General features: G+C 45.0%; 1 pseudogene; it reads right to left on the reverse strand.

Annotated features, from left to right (window-relative positions):
* Positions 1-1,523: 1,523 nt before the first annotated feature.
* On the reverse strand, positions 1,524-2,390 carry LOC146864007 (succinate--CoA ligase [GDP-forming] subunit beta, mitochondrial pseudogene; annotated as a pseudogene).
* Positions 2,391-25,229: the final 22,839 nt, after the last annotated feature.

The raw sequence follows: 25,229 nt of genomic DNA on the forward strand, positions 1-25,229 counted from the left end.
TCTAACAATAAAGAAACTTTTGAGACCTTCATCTTGGCATGGCGAGGTCTGTCGCAAAAAGTAAGCAATACTTCAAATGCGCTCCTGCTCAAATCGTCCTCAAATGTAAAGAAGCCAAAGCATCCAAACTTGACAACCGGAAACTAGTCAACTGTTGTTTTTTCAAGTAACGCAGGAACTCACGCCATCTGCACTCTAGGGTATTCCGGCCGCAACTGACTCCAGAAGTGTTTGGAATCAGAGGAGTGATTCTGCGTCCGCGGGCCCTAAAGCATACAAAAACAATCCTACAATAATACAGTAGCACTCGTGCGTGTGCACAAGCACGAGTCCTATCTTAAATAATAATACATTATACAACACACAAGTAAACACCGTTACGGCGCGTCACCCTGGGGGCTCATTAATGCTGGAAGTCTCGGAGGACGTGCTGCAGCAGCAGGAGGGTGAGGAGGCTTCGGTGTCTGAGAGAGCTGAGGCGAGGTCGGGTGCCGCTCCAAGTGCGAAGTACCTGGGCCTCGCACGGGGTCATAAGAATTGTTAGAGGGGGCACTGCCTTCCACAGTAGGGCTACTGTGCATTCCAAGTCTCGGAGGGCAGGCTGCAGCAGCAAAAGGGGGAGGAGGCTTCAGTCCCGAGGGAGCCCGATGCGCCCTTGAAAGCAGGGCCAGTTTAGGTACTCACGGCAGCTAGTGCAGGAAAACAATGGAGGACAGACGTTAGATAACTGTGGCTCTGCCAACATTTTAAAACAAGAAAAGGCTGAAAGGTGAACCTTCCCAAGGAAACAGAAAAAGAAGTGCAACAAGACATAATGAATGGAAAAAAGAGCAATAATTCACGTAGCAAGGCCAGTCGCCAGGGACGAGAACCACTCACCAAAAGGCAGGGCAAACGTGAAAAAGAAGAGAGTTTTGGAAAGCACCCAAAGGAACCAATGGAAAGTGAGGGGCGTATTTAATGCCCATAGAGAAGGTACACCATGTCTCGCAGAGCAGCGCATGCGCGCTGCTAGGCTCGACCTAAAAAACACGGCATGCTGTATTTGAGGGGCAAATAAAGTTTTATACGGTCCCTAATCTGTCGATCGGCAGTCTAGGCATCATAAATGTTTAGTTGGTCCAGATGTTATCAACTGTATGAATTTGCTACAGGTGCCATTGCAGTGATGCATCTTTTTTCTGTATGTCCCTCCCTTTTATATAAATGTAATATGTAGTGTAAAAGATAACTTCAACCTGTGTAGGCAGCAATCAGTGATTCAGCCCAATGAAATGATAAAAATGTAGACAGTCCTTTACCCCAGTTTGTAAAACACAATGGTTCCTAAAACATTTAGTGGTAATAAGTACATAAGTTACATTCACCAAACAATGGGAAGATCATTGTTTTTCTAATGATTTTCTGTCCCAGATGCATCCAAAGAAGATAGAAAAATCTGCAATCCTACCTTAAATATTGTAAAACTGTTTGCTGTGAGTAGAATTTGATATTTTCAATGGACGTCTTTGAAATGCTTGGGTTCACAGCTTTGCTACACTGGTCACTACTTTCTTAGCTGCATCATCAAGGTCACTGGCAGCGCTGATTGGAAATCCACTCTGATTCAAAAGTCGCTACGCTTTGTGTATATTAGTTCCTTCACGCCTGACCACGAAGGGCACATTAAGTCCAAGTTCTCGGCAAGCCATGGTAATGCCATTCGAAATAATGGCACAAATCATAATTCCCCTAAAAATATTGACAAGGATAGCTTCAAGCACAGGATCAGCAGTGACTAATTTGAATGCTTGATATACTTGGGCCTCTTTTACACCACCACCAAGATCCAAGACGTTTGTTGGTTTGCCGCCATGAAGGTCAATTACATCACATGTTGCCATCGCAAGACCTGCTCCGTTCACAAAGCAAGCAATGTTTCCATTCAATTCAATGCATTTCAGGTCAAAACTAGCTGCTTCACTTTCAACGGGATGACTCTCTGATGTATCATCCATGGCAAATATTTATTTTTGTTGAAATTCAGCTTTCACATCAACATTAATTTTTTAATCAAAGCAGACAACTTGTCCTTCTGGAGTTTCACCAAAGGGATTCATTTCCACCTGAGTAGCATCAAGTTTGTGAAAGAGATTGTAAAGCTTCTTAATTTTAACTGCAATCTGACGCTGAAGTGGTCCCTTGAAACCCAAATTATCTGCCATTCTCATTGCTTAGCAGTCCTTTACTCCTTCAAATATATCTATTTCTTCCTTGAAGATGAGTTCTGGGCTTTTGGCTGCCACATCTTCAATGTCAATACCTTCCTGTGGGCTGCCAACCAAAAGCGGTCCATTACGTGCCTTCTCCATCAAAATTACCAAGTAGGTTTCCCTGAACTGTGAACCCATGGTCTACCATCAGTTTCTTGCTTTGGTATTCCTGCAGGTGTAGCCATCTTTGGGAGATTAATTGAACACCCTGGCCGCTGGTCAAAAACCACCTCCTTGCTGCTTAGTTACAGGCATCTTTTCCAGCCTGCCCAACCGTGGATGCTGCCACCCAGGGGAGTAAGCCTATTTTGCCTCCACGGATTGGAAAATTATCATGCACAGGGTCATCCCCAGGTATATTTATTGATTCACCCAAAAATATTTCTTACATGATTATTGAGGTATATCTGCAAGTCACCTCCACACCACAAACTCAGTGGTACCTTCAAAAAACACCCCCCCCCTTAGATTGACCTTGTGGCAGTCATGATGGATTTCTCTCCATGGTGTTAGGCAAACCTCAAAATGAAACCATTGGTTTGGGCAAGATGCTGCTTATAATGAGATAGCTGGGAACGCCAGCTGATGTAGAGTTCACCTCACCTTCTGGTAAGAGAACATAATGGTAAAGGAAGAGTAGTAAAGCCCGGAGGATTATTACAGGGGAGTTCTCTTAATTCTTCCTTAAATGCCACTGAAAGGAATCTATGAATACATTGAAAAGAAAGCGCACAAAGACACCCCCCTCCCCACCTGACCACATTTAATGATGGGGACAAGGTTAGAGCACTATCCATGCGGGCCATATCTGATACAGTTATTGAATACGAGTGTAATCTCTTGAGCTACTCCACTGTAGGGTCCTCTTTAGAACCAACCACATCTGAGCTCTGTTGAAATTATTGGACAGGTAAAATTGATATTCCCTTCTGTCATATTTACATATTTGGGGATTGTAATTGTATTGTTATTGCATTTATATAGCGCTTCCTACCCCTCACGAGGCGTCAAAGCACTTTTTCGGCAAGTAGCACGCTACTCCAGACCCCATAAAGGATTAGTGGTGAATTAGTATAGTGAAGATGTTAAAGTAATTTGAGTGGTGGATATTAGCAGATGGAGATCACATTATAGATAGTGCTTCTATTCTGGTTAGGGTGGTATTTTATAGGTGATTGGCGCTGTCGGGCAGTTCGCGTAGGTAGTCAGTGCAACGTTACCTGTGTGCGGTGCAAAGAGGTAGGGAAAACCACACTTTCCCCTAATTTGAGGTCTGAGACCGCATCCAAAGTACACAATATTCCCCTGCAAACACTTATAGTGTATAGTCAAGTGACAGAAAGATAAAACAATCATCTTCATGACCCTTTATTTTCAATATTGTCTTTCTTTGTATATTGAGGTTTCTTTACATTCCAATGGAACCTTTACAACTGTAGCCAGCGCGCGCTGTGGTGATTTAAGATTATGCCACACGCGTGGCAGGACTGGGTAAATCCAGCACAAGCGCATAGTGACATACATCCTTTAAATTACAGGACTTCCAGAATTAGTGTTTTAGGCATTGTATATTATATTTCCTTACGTAATTTTATTACACTTAATAAGTGTAACCAAGGCTTGCAATTTGGCAACATAAAGGGGTAGTTTGCCAACCTCTTCTGACTCACTTTTTTCATCTCTATCAAAGCACACCACCAAAGTTACTGAATGATCTCGCCAGAATTGTGGCGGATCACGAAGGACTGAATATTAAGAAATCTATACTTTCTGAATTTTTCTATTTTACTTTACTTTGGGTGCGAATACTTAAGCATGGGTTTCCACTAGTTCACAACGAGTTTTAGATTTCCTAAAAACTCATGACACCAAGTCACTTAGGGGTGTCTATACACGTGTAACTATGGTTACACACACTACAGCCTAAGTATTCTTGTATGTGTTTTCTTAGCCCTGAAGAAGTTGGGGGATAACTTCCTGACAACACTTGTTTTTTTTTTTTTTTTTTTTTTTTTTTTTTTTTTTAAGTTCAAAAGATTTTTATTGGATAAATAAAGGTGTCAATACATGAGAAAAAATACAAACATGTCTTCAATTGGAGAAGAAAGGTAATACATGGTAGTGAAAATATACAATTAATCAGAGGATAACAAGGGTTTGAGGCTAAATATCAAAAAGCAGCACTGGTAATAATGAAAATTAAAGTAGCTTATATAAAAAGAATAATACAAATGAAAAACAATATCACTCAGGGAGGCTTAGAGACTTCTTGCTGAATAGGTGATACATGGGAAGAGCGTTTAGCACAGATATCTAGATACAAGGTTACAGGAAGCCATAAATCATGTCGTTTAGCAGCTAAACTAAGGGGGTGCACAAAGACAGTGTCTAGCCTGTGATTATAACACACATTGTACCACCATGCTTTAAAAGAGATATTCGTAAAGTTTTTCCAGTTGACGGTGATTTGTTGGAACGCAACAGCTAACAACAAATCAACAATTTGCGTATTAAAATGAATGTCATCCCAGCAAGGAGAAAGGCTTCCTAAAAAAATATTGACAAAAGAAAAGGGGAATGTAGTGTGGAATATGGCATTGATTTGGGCCCAAACTAGTGTCCAGAAATTTTTCGTGAAAGTGCAAGAAAAAAGCAAGTGAAAAAGAGTGGCGTTAGGAGCAGAACAGGACCAACAGAGATCAGGTATGGAAGAAAATCTTTTATTCAATATCTGGGGAGAGAAGAGGAGTCTGTTGTAAATGAAGAAAAGCGTTTGTGTGAGGGAGGCAGCCCTAGATGTCTTGCGAAGTTTGGTCCATAGTTTATCCCACAGGGAGGTGGGCCAAGAGATGGCAAAATCAGATTCCCACTGTTCCTCAACTTTGGATTTTGGTCTGGGTGTGAGAATCGTATGGAATGAGTGGTACAGTGAGGAGGCTGTAGGGTGAGTGCGCAGGAAGGAATGAAGGTGTGAGGTAGGGTTGGGAGGGCGAGGATGCGTGGGGTGGTTAGAGAGAAGAGCATAAGTGGACATGACTGCATTTTTAAGCGCAAGATACTTGCAGGCAGAAGAACGGGGAAGATGGAAGTGTTGACTGAGAACGGAGAAGGATAAGAAAACAGAATTAGAGAAGAGTTGAGATACCCAGATTAAACCCCTCTGTCTCCAGGTTTTCCAATAAAAGGGTTTGCGATTGATGGTTATACTATTGTTGTGCCAGATGGTGGAATTGAGAAACTCTGCTACAGAGGAAGGGGGGTTTGGGGAAGTGGAGAGAAGCAGCTTGGCTGTGAACTTGTGGATAGGAATGGAGGAGAAGTGAGGCTTGCGGGAGAATGAGAGGTATTCAGCAAAAGTGAAAGGGGATAAGGAAAGTTGCTCAATGACAACCCATAAGGGGGACGGCTCAGCAGGGTCTTGCAGCCATTGGGAAGCTTGCCGCAAGAGGAATGCCTTGTGGTAAGCAGGAAAATTTGGAAAGTTAACTCCACCTTCAGACTTGGGGAGTTGCAATCTGGACAGGGACATACGTGCTTTTTTGCCGGACCAAAGAAAGGAAGAGAGAATAGTGTTGATTTTCTTAAAGAACTTAGCAGGGATAGGAATTGGGATGTTAGAAATGGTATAAAGGACTAACGGGGAGAGCATCATTTTAATCGTATCAAGACGGCCCCACCAGGAGAGGTATAATGGGTGCCATCTAGAGGTAAGGTCGGACAGTTTTTGGGTGCATTTATTGAGACATAATGAAACAGTGTCAGGGAGGGAGGAAGTAATGTGTAAACCTAGATATTTGATGTGTGAGGAGCTCCAGGTAAAATTGGACGCCATAAAGTCCGGCTTAAAGGTGAACTTGGTAAGGGGTAGAATCTCACACTTGTCATTGTTTAGCTTATAACCTGAAATCTGAGAATAGTCATGGACTTCAGCTAGGAATGCGGGAATGGAAGATGCAGGGTTAGACATGAATAGTAGAATATCGTCAGCGTAGGCAGCAAGTTTAATATTAGTTTGGGAAATTTGGAAACCATGTAAGTTGGGGTTTTGACGAAGCTTTGAAAGAAAAGGTTCTAGGGCCAAATTAAAAAGAAAAGGGGAAAGAGGGCAACCCTGACGAACACCTCTGCCCAGATTGAAAAAAGAGGAGACCAGACCGTTGGCGCAAACCGCCGCTCTAGGGCTGGAATACAGAAAGGAGATAAAGGAGATGAAGTGTGGGCCAAATCCAAACCATTTGAGGGCGGAGAAAAGGAAAGTCCACTCCACCCTATCGAACGCTTTTTCTGCATCTAGAGCAATGGCTGCAAGTGAGTCTTGGAACTGTGGAGATTTGGAAAGGACATTAAACAAAAGTCTGGTGTTATCAGTGATGAAGCGGCCCTTAACGAAACCAGATTGTTCAGGGCCTAGCAATTCGGGAAGGTAAGGGTCTAATCTAATGGCAAGAGATTTGGCATACAATTTATAATCAATGTTAACCAAAGAAATTGGTCTGTAATTCTTACAATGTTGGGTATCTTTGCCTTCTTTGGGTATGACGCAGATGTGGGCATCAGAAAATGTACCTGAGGAAGAGCCATTCAATATGAAGGAATCAATAAGGGAATGTAGTCTGGGCAACAACAATTTGGAAAAATGCAAATAAAACTCAACTGTGAATCCGTCTGGGCCGGGGGCCTTATCTTTCTTGAGTGATTGAAGTGCTGAAAGTAGTTCATCACTAGAGATTGGTGATTCAAGGGCGGATAGATCAACAGGGAAATTGGAGGGTGGTTTGATGGTGGCGAAGAAAGTAGCAAGAGAATGAGGATTAGGGTGAGTCTCAGAAGAGTAGAGTTTGGAATAAAACAGGGAGAATTGCTCTAAAATATCAACATCCGTATGCTTTAAAACAGAATTAACATCGTAAATAGAGTCAATATTCAGTTTGTTTTGCTTGACTTTTAAATAATTGGCTAAGACCTTCCCCGCCTTGTTTTTACCCCCATAGAATTTTGAACTGGATTTTAACAAATACAATGAAGCATCCTCAGTGGATTGTTTGTTAAATTGCATCTTAGCAGCAATGAGAGCAGTCAAACTTTCTTGCGAATGAGATGTATAGAAGGAATGTTCTAATTTTTTAATCGTACAAAGGAGGTCATTAGTACGTTTACGAGCGTTCTTGCGCTTAGTAGCCACAAAGCTGATAATAAAACCTCTGGCTGCTGCTTTATAGGCATCCCAGACAACGTGGTTAGGCATAGTGGGAGTGTCATTAATGATGAAAAATTCTGTGGTAAAGTCTACAAAGGAGGCGGAGAATTTGGGGTCAAGGAGTAAAGTGTTGTTAAAGCGCCATCTCTTTGGTCCAGTGGATTTGGGTAGAATGTCAATGCTTATCAAAACAGGGGCGTGATCAGAAAATAAGATGGGGCCTATGTCAGCATGGGAGAGGGATTGGGACATATGATGGGAGAGGAAAATATAGTCAATACGGGACTGGGAATGATGAGTCGGGGAGTAGAAGGTGAATTCTTTAGAGGTGGGGTTGCAGAGACGCCAGGAGTCAATGAGTTTATGCTGGGATATCGCTTGAGTAAAAAGCTTGTGGGACTTGTTGGGGATAAAAGGTGCCTTGGAATTCCTGTCTAAAAAAGGATCAAAGGGTAGGTTACAATCACCTGCTAAAATAAAATTATCATCAATATACTCAGTGATGCGGGAGGCCAATGCGTGCCAGAAGACCTGATCACCTCCAGTAGGAGCGTAAATGTTAAGGAGGGAGAGAGGGACGCCTTTTGAGGAGAGTTTGACATACAACCATCTACCATCAGGATCTGATTCAGAAGCCAAGAGCAAATGGGTAAGAGACTTGCGGACTAGTACAACCACACCGTTTCTCTTACCATCACCCGGAGATGAAAATACAGCCCCCACCCAACCTCTCTTAAGTTTAGCAGCTTCAGCATCAGATAGATGGGTTTCTTGTAGAAAGGCAATGTCTGCATTTAATTTGGCTAAATGAGAGAGGATTTTTTGTCTCTTGATAGGAGAATGCAGACCTCTAACATTCCAGGAAACAATTCGAACTGACATTAAAGACTAATCAAAAAATGGACCAATTGGAGAGTAGGACAGCAAGGAAATGCCTCACAGCGGACAAGAGCATAAGAGGAAAAAAGAGTGAGATGAGAGCTGACGCGAAAAGACAAGGGTAGAAGAAAAAGTGAGAAAGGAACCAGTGAAGCCATAAAAATAGGAGAGAACCAAGAAAGCAGAAAGAAAGTGAAGAAGATACAACAATACTCAAAGATAATGGTAGGTAAGGGCCAAGGCGAAAAAGAATAGGTAAAGGAAGATGAATACAAGCAAGAGAGCCAATACACAATGGGGAGAAGAAAAAATGAAGAAAGAAAGATAAGGGAGAAGCATGAAAAATGCAATGACACCAGTAAATCTGAAAACAACGAGGGAGAAGGTACAATAAGAAAATATAAAACAAAGAAAAACATGATAAATAAGGAATGAAGAGTACTTACGAGGGGTAGCACGGGAAAAATACAATCAGGAACTGGGAATAAGCGGAAACACACATGGAGATGAGGGGAGGGAGGTAGGGCCAACTGGGAGAGGCAGGGCATTCGGGGTGAGAGAGACGTCCAACCAGGGATAACAAAACGGAACGCAAAACAGTGATCTGTGAAGGGAGAAAGAGAACATAGTTAGAAACTCGAATACACGTTGATAAAGAGCAAACATATGACCAAACGAGAAGCCCGATTAACACTGTCAGACGATAAAATGAAAGGCATAAACTTGACGAGAGGTCATACAGTCTGAAGAACCTGCGAAAGAAAATGAAAACATTAAAGCAGGACAAATTAGAGAATCAAGCTGCAGCTGCAAAAATAAGTCATGGTGGGTGGGAAGAAGGACCGGCTATCTCCATGTCGGGCTGACCGCAGGAGTTCAGGAAGCTTCGAAGACGGGCAGGATCCTCATATGTCGTAGTCTTGTTATTATAAGTGACCTTAAAAAGGCAAGGATGAAAAAGCCCATATCTGGCACCAATGGAGCGTAGGTCAGGTCTCATGTCCAGGAAAGCCTTGCGACGGTTTGCAGTGGTCCTGGCATAATCTTGTGCAAAGAACAAGGTGGAGCCTGACCAAGTGAGGCGAGGAGAGGCTTTAGCGGCTAAAAGGACTTTCAACAAGTCTGTGTACTCTAGAAAGTACATTATTACACCTCTAGGCTTCGTTGATGCGGAAGGAGAGGAGGAAGCTCGACCAAGTCTGTGGGCACGCTGGATATTCAGTGAGGTGTCATCAGGTAGGTGGAGAAGCTTCGGGAGAAAGGATTTGAAAAAGCTGATGGGATCATTCCCCTCACAGCCCTCCACCAGGCCGTAAAGGCGAAGATTGTTGCGCCTGTTACGATTTTCGAGGTCCTCCACCTGCTTCTGAAGAAATGAAATCTGCGTTTGCATGTGGGAAACCTTGGACGCGGATTCCTGAAGAGAGGAGACGTCACGCTCCACCAGCGATACTCTTTCGTCCATCGAGGCCCAGTTATCAGTGAGAATCTGCAGCTTAGCATTCGTCTCCTCCATGTAAGGGCGTAGGGCTCGTATCTCTTCGAGGATTAGCTCCATTGAGATGGGCGAGGAGGACTTAGGAGGCGAAGGTGGGTCTTTCTTTAACCTCTTAGAGTTCACTTTTGCCGAAGGCTGTGAGGTGATGTCCGCAGTCGATGTCATTTCAGTTGAAGGTAGAGACTGAGAGGCTTCCAAGTGGGCTAGTGCCGTGAATAGTTTGGAGTTCTTAATGTAACTACGTTTTTGAGTCTGACTAGAACAATGCGCCATCAGCACGCCGATGGAGCGCGCAGCCAAAAAAGAAGGAAGAATATCTTATTGCCCAACTGAAAAAGGAGCAGGGAGCAAATTAATAAGGTAAGGAAAATGCCAGGCCGCAAAGTTGGAGACAAAGGTGTTGGAGACTGGAAGCATAAGATGGCCGCCGTATATGAGGAAAGTTGAAAATTCCAGTCAGCAGAAAAAGGCAGCGGAAATAATCATGTTGAGGAGAAAAAAGAAAATCACCTTAGAGTGGAGAAAGTCCACAGCTGTGCTTCAGGAGGTGCTGGGGTCAGTAGTTAAGCATGAGGCGTCCAGGGGATCCATGCGCGGCAAAGCGCACTGCTGAGGCAATCACGGGCGAGAATAAACAAGATGGCGGCCGCGGCCGCTAACAAGCCGCGACCGAAAAGAAAATGGGTTGTAAAACCCAAAATAACTGTGCCTTAGCGCCAGAAAAGGATTAAAAATGATCTTGGCATGTTCCGACAGGAGAGGGTGCCCTTCGTTGGTGGAAACTGAGGCGCGAACCGCCAGTAAACCCTGGTGTGAACGGAGCTCCTAGCCGAACGCCGCCATCTCCTTCGGGCGCCAAGCCACGCCCCCACTTCCTGACAACACATGAAACACGTGTTGGCTAAGGTTGTAAAGATTCCATTGGAATGTAAAGAAACCTCATATATACGAAAAAATTAAATATTAAACACAGAGGATCAAGAAGTCCTTTGTTGTTTTATCTTTGTCACTTGACTATACGCTATAAGCGTGTGCAGGGGAATATTGTGTACATCGTAAATAGTGCCTACACCCCCTTTGTACTTCAAACAACATCAACATGGCTTTTTGTTCGAGGCAGTGTTTAGGCTACGTCTGCTAAGAGAAATGGCAGTCTTGTTTGTCTCCTGATATAGTTTAATGCCATAAATGTTATTTAATGTTGGTGAATAAATGTCTCCCTTCCCTGTAATGTGGCTCAACTCGGTGACTATTGCTATATAGGTCCAAATACATTTTGGAAGTTTTAGAACATTTATATTAAGCTTATATTTACATGAAAAACACTGATATGTTTTGCTGTTTAATTATAAAAACATGGAATATTTGTCGCCGAGTTGATAAACCTATTTTCCTTTAAGAAAATGTGCATGAATAATGATAGAGTTTCACTGGGGTTTATATAGTTGAATCTATTCACGAGTTTAGAAATGTGATGTGTCGATCTGTTAGTGAAGCCACTAATGTTGCAAAATATTGTAAGTTAATTGGATCTTTGAGTAAAGGGTTGTGAACTAGAAGGTTCAGATCACCTACCATGGTAAAGTAGAGATATCAATGATTCTATCACATTTTATTAGTGTCATTGTGTTGCGTAAGGTATAGTGTGGACGTGCTTGGTTAATGGCACTTGTAGTGGTTGCCAGTAATTGGCGTCTGCAGCAATAGACAGAGCACATTGAAAGTTGGTATTCGATTTTGAGCCATTCTCTTATTCACGTGATATTTGGTAGACTTGCATCTAGGTAGCCTTGTGAAAGTTTTGCCTGAATTGTATAGGGTATATCATGTCTGATTACCTTTGTTAGCATTACCATTTAAAATTTGGTGAAGTATGCTACTTTGTATCCACCCTCCTGCACCATAGGTTGGTTTATGTGTTCTGTGTGCCATTGTCCGTGTGACCTGTGGGTCTGAATCTGATTTTAGAAGCATCCTAAGTGTGCCATTATGCGCTGATGTGGCTGTTGGGTGCTATTGCTTGTAATGTTGGCAGGGCTCTGCTTGGGGCATTCCAGCTAGTTGCTGGTGCCTTTCACCTGGTGTATTAGTGTTTCTCTTTGCTCTTGTTTTATCCCTCCAGGTCATCTACTTTAGAAGCTAGATTTGATTATTTCCTTGGGCAATTGGCAAGCCAGGTTTCACCATTTGATGGGGCTAAATGCAGGTTTTCTTCCTGTGTTGACTCTGCCGAGTTACCAGTGTATGGTGTGTCACTCAGCCTAGCATCAGCTGGGGCAATTAACATTGCCCCAGCTGAATTGTATTCTTCATGGGAAGCAGGTGATTCTTTTGTGTGTGACTCATTGTAGGTAAGGTGGGATGAAGCGAAACTGGAAGTTTGTTGGTTTTCACTATTGTTGTCCAATGGTATGTTTAAATTATTCCACCCCAGCCAGCATTTTAGGTCTAATTATATAGCGAGCTATCCAAAGGCAACAATGTCTGGTCTTCAGACATGCATTGGCATCCTCTTCAACTGGTGAAAGTTCACAATACTCAAGTGTAGCAAATTTGTCTTTTCTGCATGGACACTCTAGAGGGTTTTGCCTTTTTCTTGACTCTGTTTTTGCTGACACTAGGGCTCTGTGCTTGTGACATTCCTATTCAGTTCAACAGTGCATGTGCACTGGCTCTAAAATGGGAGTAGTAAAATTCGTTTTATCCAGCTGGTCTGTTTAATTTTCCTGTAAGAGGACAATGGTAACAAGCAAATGCCCTGTCTTTGAGCTCAGGAAAGACAGGATGATAGTTACTGATCACTTAACAGGACTTACCTTTCTGGAAATGGAGAGGTACAGCTGGCAGGGCAAATGACATCTTTTTACATTTGGAGATGCTAAATAGGCCTTTTCTATTCATCACGAGGACCCTTCTAGACAACCTGACTCTATTTACAGTGGAGGACAGAACCAGCTTTGACCCTATCAGGTGGAAGGGGGGGGACTGATCTAAAAAGCGTAGTGGCAAGGGACCTGAAGAGGGGCCTGCCTGGTGATGAAAGGGTTCAGTAATTTTGCAGTATGACAAAGACGGAGGGCTGAAAAAGGAGGTGTGCATAGGGTGAGAAAGTAGTCATGAACGAGTAGGGTAATGTCTCTAACTACTGGCTAGTTCACAGGTTAAATATGGTTCCTTCTCACCACCACCTCCTCGGAACGTCCATTGACCTGGGAAGACTACCTCTGAGGAAGAAGAAGGCTCTGTTGAAGGAATAACATGCCTGACTTCCTCTGGAAGAAGGGGGCTCAAGGATTCCTGACTTCTGCTGGAGCCCAAGGATTGGAGCTGCTCTTCAAGATGCAAATAGATGGCCTCTTATTTGACTGCTTCAGGGACACATAAAACAGAAAAAAGTCCTGGCTCCCAAAGGCTCCAGATGACCATAGAGCACTGGACCTTGCACAAAACCTGGCTAGAGAGAGACTTGGTGCCAAGAAATGTTCCCAGCAGTTGGAGGGAAATGGGACATAATTCTTTCCATCTCTGTAGGACAGGAACCAGGTGCTAACGCTTACTCTGGGAGATCGCACCCACAACATGCAAGAAAACCGCTTTTGTCCTTCTTAACCCCTTCTGTGCCACGCCCTTTCCCCCTCCTGTGCCGGGCGTTGTATTAGTGGGTGGGGTTCATGACGAGATAGTCTCGTCATGGGCACAGCGCGACCGTGCTCCATGACGAGACTATCTCGTCATGGGCACTGAAGAGATTAAAGCTTGTTGCTTCACTGACAATGGTTCAGTGGGACATTGTGGTAAAAGAACCTAGCCTCATGGACCCCTTGCTGGCTTTAGCTTCCAGCCTTACCCCTGGGAGGATTTTGAGAACCAAAATATTGACTAAGTCTGAAGTTAAAACTTTAGACTGGGATAAGATGTCAAATCTATCCAATCTCTCCCAATTTCTGACATCAAGACTATATTCATGTGGGCTAGTGATTCAGGGTCTTTCATAGAAAGTGATGGTGCCCTACAGGTGTTTTGATGCAAACTGTGTTCTTGTGATGATTTTCTCCTCCTGTGGTTCTTCAGCCTCCAGCTTGCACATCTTGGAAGAGTAAGTATTGGTATGAATACACAGGACATGATGTGCACATATAGATGCCATATCCATTGGGGTGTTTGAACAATTAATGATTTTGAAATCTATGTATTGGTGTGTGTTGGACATGGCCCTTCTTAGGGGGAATTTACCCCAAAACATTTTGCTTTTTACTTCTAGTCTTTGCAAATCTCTGCATAACCTTAGGAATCTGGGCACCTTCCCAATGTATTGCAGAGGGAAGGTACACACCCCTACCTCGCCCGCACTGGGGTTTAGGTTCCGTACCTCGGTGCACCCTGTAAACAGGTACACCATATACCCGGAGTGGGTACGGCACTGGCTAGTAGTGAGACGTAACACTGAGCATGCCATCCACTGGATAGCCTGTCAGCCCTGTATTAGGTCTGCCATTGCCAGCCTGTGGGGCCCCTGCCCAGGTTGACATTACTCGTGCCTCAGTGAACCCGGAGTGGGTTTGTCCCATACCATGAGGGCACCCCCACCCCAGGGAAGCCCTGATAGGTGCCGGGGGGAGGGTGGTAGGCTGAAGACAGGGAGGGTACATATGGAGTTCGCTGCCCAGGTAATGAGGAGCCCCCCAAATGAGCCTTACACTGCCTTACCCTGCCTTGGACTTTGACTCTTCCTATAGTGTATCCAGGGATGTTGCCAATTCTCTTATGTGGCAGAGCCCGTCCTCACTGTCAAGACAGTGTGGAATTGTGGGAGCCTTCCTACACAGATTGGGAAGAGTCGCTGACACGATGTTCAGAAACATGGGCTGGTCTGCCAATGCCGACTGGGGTGTGTGCACCGGCCCTTTCTCTGTTTCAAATAAGTATCCAACCTGCCCTGACACCTATGGCATTTTGGATAGGTGTCTGGCCTGCCATCGCGGGCTGGTGAGCTGGTTACCTGCATCCCTGGTGTTCTAACCTCCGGGTCAGGCCTTTCTATGTTCCAAGAGTCTCGTGAACCATGGTGCCTGGCTCCAGTAGACACCAGTGGTCGGGAAGCACACCTGTGTATTCACCAAGTGACAGCCTTAAACCATGGGCATCTCATGAGAATGGCAGACCTCTGCCGTTTGAGGGCCGATTGGGATAGATTGGAGAGAGGGGTTTTGATACTTAGCCTCTTGGGCTGAATCATGGCCCCATTAAAGATTAAGATCTGCATTCCACGGTCCCATGTCAGACAGGCCTACAACTTGTGGGAGACATTTGTGTTTCAAAGCGAAACCCCTTAAACCACCCTGACTTCAAAGACACACGACAGTATAACCATAGATGCCATCCTCCAGTGAGAGATGAGATACCCTTTTGGGGATGTGGAACTGGAGAACCTGGACTGCGCCGTGCACATTGCCAGAGGACTTTTTGTGCACATGGAATATAACTCTCCGAATAGTGGCTGAAGTGTGGTGCCCCGAAGTGTGCTCTCCAAGGGCCCTTCCGCTGACCTAGTGTTCTCCCGGAGATCTCAGGGGAATCAAAGATCTCCTGTGAGGGACCTACACCATCTACCTGTGACATCTAGAGAGCGGTGCCCTCTCAGTTGCCCAAATCAGCTACCTACTGAATTCCAACTGGTAGCGAGGTGTGAGCATGGAACTAAGACTTGTGGCTGGAGAACAGATTGACTAGTGCGGAACTCCAGAAATCTTGCCAGCATCTAAGAAGTGTGGTTCCTGTACTGCAGGGATCATGACACTCATGAGTGCCTAGTTGGTGGTGAGCAAATTCACCTGTTACGGGACCGTATTGCCTGTTTCGTCGAAAGTGCTGCATCCCTCTAGTGTGACACTGACTGCATGCACAATGCATGCAGTGTCCGATTCACAGGGTGCGACCTTTGGAGATGGGGGTGTACCTGTAGTAATGCCTCATTATATCACATGTGGCTCTGCTGGACTTGCGCCTGTGTGTATGTGTGAGACCGGACTGGTCTGGTGCAACCTGTGTCACCGTGCACCTGACATTGTGCCTCATTTCCAGGGAGGTACAGCATTGTAACTCTTCACTGTGTGTGTGGGACAAGAATTGCCTGATGCAACCCATCTGCATGTGCAGCAGTTATTGTGCGGAATTTGCAACTCAACGTGTTTGAAATTTGAAGTGCCTGATGCGACTCATACAACGTGAACCAGATGCTGTGCCCGGATTGCTTAGGCACGACCTGGATCATCATATACCAATTGGGGCGCCGCCTCCTATCAAGAGGCTCCCTGTGTTACTCCACATTCATTGGTTATTCCCTTTTGACCCTCATTGCGGTGGGCTAACTGTCCTCTCCACATCTGGCCACTCTCAAAGGCATCATGGCAGCAGGTAGTAGCGAGAGAGATTGACTGGGTTGAAGGAATGCTTCCAAGACAGTTTGGAGGTGGGTCAAGAGACTGCATTACTCCTTTGTGTTTTGAGACCTGTGGGTGAACTTCCAGAGGGTCTGCTAAACTCTCCTTGTTTATCTCTACCTCCTAATTAAAACTGCTAAATATTCCCACTTGCTTTCTGAGGACCCAGACTAAGTGTGACTTCGGCCACATATGGCCTAGTGTCCGGGAGGCAGGGTTGATTATCTTCCATTCACCATTATAGGACAATTGGGGTGAACTAGAGGGTGGATGAAGGCTTGGGCCACAGTCTGCAGAGTGTGAACCATTGACCTGCAGGGTACCAGTGGCACCCCATTAGAGTGTTGAGTGCTAATGCACGTAAAAGCATTCCGTACGGACTGGCTGCAACCTACCGCACTGCTACGTGGTGCGGAGTGAGTGCGGGTGAGTGTGAGTGATAGTGTGTGGACTACCTGTGATTCACGACACTGGCCGGTGGTGCCGCTTTCACAATTGTTATCTAATGGTATGTTTAAATTATTCCACCCCAGCCAGCATTTTAGGTCGAATTATATAGCGAGCTTTCCGAAGGGCACAGTCTCTGGTCTCCAGATATGCATTGGCATCCTCTTCAACTGGTTGAAAGTTCACAATACTCAAGTGTAGCAAATCTGACTTTTCTGCATGGTCACTCTAGAGGCTCTTGCCTCATAAGGGTACTCTCTCTCAATTGAGGGTGTGTGTTAGATGGGAAATTGTCCACTTTGTGCCTACTATTGAGATCATAACAATACAAGTGGGCCTAAAACTGCTAGTAATATTTCCAAATGTGTTTTATGCCTCAAAACTATAAGATGTTCATGTAATAATGATTGAATATGTGTGTTGAATATAAACGATTTTACTTGCATCTTGTGTGTTCTCTTTGTGACACTAGTTGTATTTATTGCAAGTGACTGCTGTGCCCTTTACTTTACAAATTGCCAATGGTATAAGCCTGATTGCTCAATGCCAAGCGATCCAAGGGTGAGCACAGGTTGTGCAGTGAGTGTAATCACCTGCCCTTGGCAGGAGCGGTAGGTTCTGCCTGTCTGAGGGCATCCCTTCAGCCAACCAGACACTGCCAGTTCCAACAGTATGCAATTCTGACTTGGCCATTTAACAGAAAGGATGATTGTCCTCTTTATTTTTGAGTCAATTCTGCATTTATCTCTTCTCAATTGTCATATTTGGTGTTACCTTAAACTTCTCTGCCAGCAGTTCATGTAAGATGTGCAACTCAATTGCCCTCTGGGACTGTAACGTTCTGTGAATATGCTTCTATTCAGTTCTACAAATACTGTATTTTTGCGATTTGTGAAAGGTGTCATGGTACTGCAACATTATATATGGCTGTACTTCAATGGGCTTGTAACATTTCAGTGTTTCCGTGGTGGTGTTTTAGCCTAGTCACTATTTTTACTAGTACTTCCCATCACAGGTGCTGTCTTGAACATACTTAATTAGGACTTTGATGCATAATTTTGTTGCTCCATTCTTGTTGTTTCAATTGCTATTTTGTTGGCACCTCAATAGTTCTTACACTATTATAGACTATTACACACCTTATTCAATCAAGCCTTTTACATGTTTATATTGATTATTCTTTTGCACCAATTCCAGTTACCTCCCAGTTCCTGGACACCAACACGAGGACTCCGGTAACGATTTAAAAAGATTCTCCTTTTATTTTTCGGTTCTTGGTAACGTGTTTCGCCTGTATCCACAGGCTTACTCACACCAACTACTATTGATTATTCTTTTTGTATCTTTATAACACTTTATTTGCACTAAAATAGAAATTGGTGTCTAGCGCAAACTTGTTGATTTAAAATGCTTTCCTAATCACCAAAAAATCACCACAAATCGATTCATATTAAAAATATGGCCTCAAAAACTGCTGGTCAGCTGTCTCACATAGAACAGTATGTTACAATCTTAAACCACATTTTAGACAGTTTGATCTCAACATAAACCAGCTGGTTTGTTTTCACTCTGTATTGATCTTAATTAACATATATAAAGAAATCCCTGCTTATGATACACCCGATGTCGACCTTCATAATTTGAAAAACAAGGAATATTTAATATTTGTTCCATTTCTTATCGGGTACACTTAAACCATTATCCTAACACATGTGCACAGGACCTCACTTCTATTTGATGGTGCGGGTCTCGACCCACACACTTGCAGGGGTTGTTTCTTTGGGTTTGTTACCCCTGACCTGTTAGCACCGTACTTACCCGGTTTCTAGTGACACCCACGACGCACAAGCCTGAGCGCCATTTCTTCCTTAACTCTAGCGAAACCCTCCACTATTGTTACCTCTGCCAAATCCTGACTGAACCCATGCACTCAGCAGGACACACCCTCGACCCCCTCTTCACGACAGGAAACTCCATCACCTTCAGCCACACCACCGAACTCCCATGGACTGACCACCGATGCGTCCACTTCACCTTCAGGACACCCACCATCCAAAGACACCGGCATCTGCTCCCACAAAGAAACTGGACCAGAATCACCAATGACAAGCTCACCTACTCACTCAGCAACTCGACCCCAACCATCACAGAAAACGACGACCCCAACACAGCAGCCCGAAGCCTGCACAGATGGATCTCCGACAGCGCCAACACCATAGCCCCCCTCAAGAAAATCTACAACACCCATGCCAAGAAAGCCAGATGGTTCACCACCAAACTTCAAGAATCCAGACACACCTGCCGCTGCCTCGAAAAAGCCTGGCGGAACACCAAATCCACTGAATCTCACAACAACTTCAGAGCCGCTACCAACGCCCACCACCATCAGAAAAACGAGGAAAAAAGCGATTGAAGACAGAATCTCCACACACGCACAAACAGCAAAGCACTTCAACATCATCAAGGAGTTCGCCCAACCCACCAGCGAGTCGACTGACATCCCTCCCTAACAAGACCTCTGCGACAAACTCAGCACCTTCTTTCACCACAAAATCAAGATCATCTACGACAACTTTGACGGAGACAACCAACACACTGATCCCCCAGGAACCACCCCGACACCCTGAAGCCAATGATTGACAGCTGGACAGCCCTCACCACCGAAGACAATGAAGTCAATCCACTCCGGGGCCCCCACGGACCCCTGCCCCAACACATCTTCAACAGAGCCGCTGACACCATCGCACCCATGCTCCACCACACCATCAACCGCTCCCTGGCGACCGCCTCATTCCCCGACGACTGGAAACACGCCGAGGTCAACCCCCTCCTGAAGAAACCCTTGGCGGACCCCACCGACCTCAAAAACTACAGGCCCATCTCCCTGCTCTTATTCCCTGTGAAAGTTATCGAGAAAGCCATCAACAGCCAACTCGCCACTTTCATCGAAGAGAACAACATCCTCGACTTCTCCCAATCCGGCTTCAGGAAAAACCACAGCAGGGAAACCACCGTCCTTGCCGCAACAGACGACATTTGCACCCTACTGGACAGAGGAGAAACAGTAGCCCTCATCCTCCACGACCTCTCAGCGGCATTCGACACAGTCTCCCACTGCACCCTAATACGCAGACTTCAAGACGCAGGAATCCAGGAGAAGGCCCTCGACTGGATCAGCTCCTTCCTCTCTGGCAGAACGCAGCAGGTCAGACTCCCCCCTTTCCTCTCGGACCCCACACCAACCACCTGCTGAGTCCCTCAAGGATCCTCCCTCAGCCCGATACTATTCAACGTCTACATGGCGCCGCTTGCCTCCATCGTCAAAACCTACGTACTCAACATTGTGTCATACACAGACGACACCCAACTCATCCTCTCTCTAGCCAACGAACCCGACACCGCCAGACACAACTTTCGAGAAGGCATGGAAGCCGTCGCCAAATGGATGAAGAACAGCTGCCTACAACTAAACAACAAAAGGACAGAAGTACTCATCATGGGCCCAAACCCCAATGCCTGGAGCAACACCTGGTGTCCCCCCGCCCTCGGATACCCACCCACACGGACCACGCACGCAACCTGGGACTCATCCTGGACTTCGAGCTCAAAATGGACCACCAGATCAACTCAGTCTCATCCTCCTGCTTCCACACCCTCTGCCTCCTACGTAAGACCTTCAAATGGATCCGCCTTGAACACAGAAAGACAGTCACTCTCGCCCTGGTCACCAGCAGACTGGACTATGGCAATGCACTCCACGCCGGAATAAACAAAAACCTCACCCGCAAGCTACAGAACATCCAGAACGCCGCCGCAAGACTGGTCCTCAACCTGCCAAAACACTCAACTTATACGTGTCCCATATCACCCGGGTCACCCTTGAAACATGGGATCATACCAACATCAAACACAATCTCACTACCTTGCCCTCGCCACTCACTCCGTTGCTTTATAACCCCAACTTCTAGCCCGGCATGGATGCAGCAGCCTTCACTCAGCGGAGATCCTCAGGGTGCCGCTCTCTGGGCCATCTTTTTGATGTAGACGGGATTATACCATTTCAGCAGCTCGAACTGGACTATGGGCTAACAGACACTGAAAGGCTCCAGTATTTCCAGATTAGGCACTGGGCTCTATACACCCAGGTTAAGCCTGTAGACACCTCCCCATTTTTGAGAAGTGGCTTGTCACTTGCACATCAGATAAAAAACTCATTTCGGACTTGTATAAAATGCTACTGGCCAAAAATACACATATGTATAATGCCGGCTGCGCGAGATGGGAAAGGGAACTAGGCAGAACACTCTGTCATAAGGAATGGGAGGGGGTATACCATAGAGCTCGCCACTCAACATACCACATGGGGTTTACCGAAACCCTCACCAAACTAGTTATTTATTGGTACTATACTCCTCAATAGATCCCACTTAGGGGGCGAACTGCTGGTGAGGATGCGGGAGCGTAGGCACCCTAGTACACCTGTTGTGGGAATGCACACACCTCCGGACATACTGGAATCAAGTTCTGGATGAAGTGGACAAACATTTAGACACAGAAATACCGCGCGTCCCCGCATATGCCGTCCTGGGCCTTTCGAACCCTTTGGCCTACCCGCTCAGATCCCATAGAGGTCGGTTAATGGCAATAGCGCTGGGCTCCGCTGTGCAAAACATACTAACACATTGGCGCACCTCCGAAATACCTACCCTCACAGGTTGACTATACCGTCTGTGGCACGTCCTGGGGATGGAGAAATTGACCTTGACAATAGCAGGGAAGGGATCCATGTTTAATGAGCTCTGGCAACCATTTTTGTTCCTTCTTTCCTCCGAATTTAGGGAAATCACCTGTCCCAGGTATATCCGTCTGCTACGGCTCTCTGACCCACAACTGGCAGGGAAGTAATGCCCATGCTCAAATAGCGGGACTCGGGCAACGCTTATGATCGTTTATTTGGTGGACAAGGAACTGTGTGGGGGTGGAGGGAGGGGTTCTAATAGGTTTCCTTTTTCACGGAATGTCATGTTACATTTTGACTTAATTCTGTTATGTTCTCTATAATCACTTAGCTGGGCTATATGTCAAACGTGTGTCCATAGCAACAATACAGCTCTCGCAATACCGAACATACTGAATGTTGACAAATTTCAATAAAAAGATTTAAACCATAAATAGTGCACTGTGGTATAGTTTGCAGTACAGCAAACAGGATGGTCTTCACAAGTGGGAAGGCTTGCCCTTCTTCCTACTTGTTTAGGGAGTTTCCAGATGTCACCCAACGGCTAGTAAATCCAACAAAAGTGACACCTCACTCCCAGCTCATCAGAACACGTCTGGACCCAAGGAAAAATAGAAGAGAACCAGACCTGCTGTCTGTGACCTGTGTGGAGACCTGAAGCGCTGGACCAGCTCCTACTTGTACCTAGGACTCAGAAGTGGTCTCCAAGGGCAGTTGGAGGACCTTCTGTGTGGCTACAAGAGGCATATTTCCTGAAGTGCCCAGCTGGCTAGTAGCAACACAGGATGTCGGATGACGAAGCTGTGGCAGGGCGTGGTGGTCCCACTCTGAATGCCCTGTCTAATTTGGACTGTTCCCATGAGGCACAGGGTCAAGACTGATTTGCATATGGCTGGGTTCAAACTGGAATGGCATGGTGAGCAAAAAAACGATGGATTTAGGCCCAGATCTCTGTACTGAGGTGAATGTATGACATTGTTCTGCATTCTGTCCATCAACTGTTGTTTTTGCATCTGTATAATTTGAGGTCAGAATCTAGAGGGTTGCCCAGGATATTGTTAAAGAGATCCCTGGTGTATCTAACGATGTCACCCGCTTCTTCATCGGTCTTTACCCCCCTGGATCCTGATTATATGGCGGCGAGTGCGATTCTCCAAATCTTCAAGGTGGGACTGTAGGTCCACTTGCTGGTCATGAATTCGAATGACTTCTTGTTGAAGCGTCGACAGCTTTGTATCTCTCCCGTCACTTTTCTCCTCTAGCTCAGCGACCCTCTCGCCTATGCTGTCCATGTCTCTGCGGACATCTTTGATTTCAGCCGTGAGGTCTCGCTTAAGTGTTTGCAGGTCTTCCCGCAGGGCCATGAACAGGGATTCCAGGAAGGCTTTTGTTTTTGGCTCCCCACCTTCACCGCTCGTTGGAGCAGCCCTTGTTGGTGTATCGCCCATTTGTTGACCACCTTGGGCCTTTTGAATAAGTCCTTGAGGAGGAGGACATGCTGTGCCCCAACGGGTGACTGGGGTGGGCACTGGTGGACCTCGTGTGGCTGTATGTGGGATGAAATGTAGTAGTGATGGATCCTAGCGCTGTCCCTCGGCCCCTTCACAGTGGTGCCGCGCGTCGAACCAGTTTCACTCTGTCCGTGGGCTGACGATGTGCTTCATCTGAGTAGCGATGGCGAGGCTTAGAGGGTCTGTTCTCCATCCCCGTTGCCTGGTGATTAAAGGGGCATGAGGTGGAAGGAGGACCACGCAGGTTTGGTATGCGGCACCCCAGCATTCAATGGTTCCTGCTGAGGGCTTCAAGGCAAAACTTTGGGTTCCTTCACTTATTTATTTTTACAAAATAAACACTGAGACCAAATGGAAACTGCTGCCTGGATAGTCAATGGGGACCTAAGGATCTTGGACAGTACAGAGAGCTGTTTCTTAATCATACTTGACTTCTCTGCAGCATTTAACACCACTGAGCAAAACACACACCTAGATACTCCACAAAATAGACTTGGTTTAGATGTATTTATTTGAAAAGCTTTGTAGAGCGCAAACACAACCCGGACAGGGTATCAGAGCTCTGTACATGTAAGCAAACCATAAAAGAAGTTCAGCAGACATAGGGTGATCAACATAGATATAACATAGATATATGGAGACAAAGTAAAACATGGTTAAGAGATCAATTTGGGCTGTAAGGCATGAGGTATACGTTAGTTTGGTGATTTCAGGTCTATAGTTGCAGGCAGCTTTTCAAGACCAGCCCTTTTAGTTTTTTTTTTTTTTAATGAGGCGATGGAGGTGTTAGTTCTCATATCCGGGGGAAGAGCGTGCCATATTCTTGGATTATGTTTCAATGGTTCCTTCTATACATCTATAGCCAGAAAATAGAAATTCATGAGTGAAAAAACCTTTCTCAATATTACCCTGTGAGGCACTGTGTACCCCAGTGCCGTATCCTTGCTCCACTGTTTTTTTTTATATTTAGAGGGAACTCTTGAATGGCTGAAAAGTATAAGCTATGGTCCATCACCAATGCGCTGATGACACTGGTCCTTGCTAGACTGCATGAAGAAGTCATTTCCACAGATTACCAAAAACAAAAGAAAGCAGGGATTACACAGTACAAGCTCATCCTTCAAATGTGTTTATTTCTCATGACAACACCACGAAACAAAGCTGTTTTGCTCTCCTTACTTTATTATTCATTTTACCGAAGTTAGCTTAAAAAGACAAACTATTTGGGGTTCTTCCTTGAAAACATACTTTATCCAGATGAATGCGTAAAAATGTTGTCAAATGTGCTCTTAAGTAAGCATTCTCCTGACCAGCCTCTCCCCTTTGGAACTCATTGACCATACTCCCTAAAACACCTGCAAATATGAATTGAAGAATTCGTCACCATAACTCCAAAACACATATCCACACTGCATGCTACGTCTACAGTCTTCTTTTACTACAGTGTCCTATGTCCTCTAGAAAAACACGTCTACCTATCTCCTTGTTGAACATTATTTTCTTTTGCTCTCTTTAAATAAATGAAATTAAATACTCTTTGGTGTGTAGTCCCCAACATGAAATTGAGAAACTCACATTCATGCAATGCAAATTTTTTGTACCGTGTTCTGGTGCCCATGATGTCTGATTTGTCCTAAATATAGATCATGTAAAATGAAGAATAACATGAATATATACCCGTGAGGCTTAAGTCGTTAGCGCCTATGTACACGCTGTTACTCTTTCCTCTTGTTTACGGTAAAGTAGTAATCACGTGATATGTGCAAATATGTGTTTTTCTTGGATTAGGGACTGAGACTGTGCCATTGTAGTTTACTACATGGATAAATCAGCACCATATATAAATTTGAGAAATTGTTATTTGATTGCTGTCAGAACACTGTGTTTCTATGCCACGTGGGTGCTACTTAACTAGTTTATTTTATGGAAGAACTAATTAAATGTTGTCTCAACGCACGGATGTAGATGGGTTCATTTTGCAATTGATGTGGTTTTCCAAATGTGAACTGCTTCTGTGTGTGCTGATTTAAAGCAATTTTAACAGCCATCCCTTTTCCTCTTTGGATTTACTAGGAGGTCATCAGTGCTCTTCCACTTTCTGGTTGTCCTACTCTGCGAATGTCAAGTGCTCTGGGGTGTACTTTGCAGGCTTTTGTTTGCCTGTTTTCTGCAATACAATCACAATTTGATAATTGTTATTTTTAGTCTATTCCCGTGTGTTGACACAATAATTAAAGGCAGCTTTCTGCCTGCAGTTTTCCTTTATG

The sequence above is a fragment of the Triturus cristatus genome, chromosome 2_1 (genome assembly GCF_964204655.1).
Source record: "Triturus cristatus chromosome 2_1, aTriCri1.1, whole genome shotgun sequence".
Taxonomy (NCBI): Eukaryota; Metazoa; Chordata; class Amphibia; order Caudata; family Salamandridae; genus Triturus; species Triturus cristatus.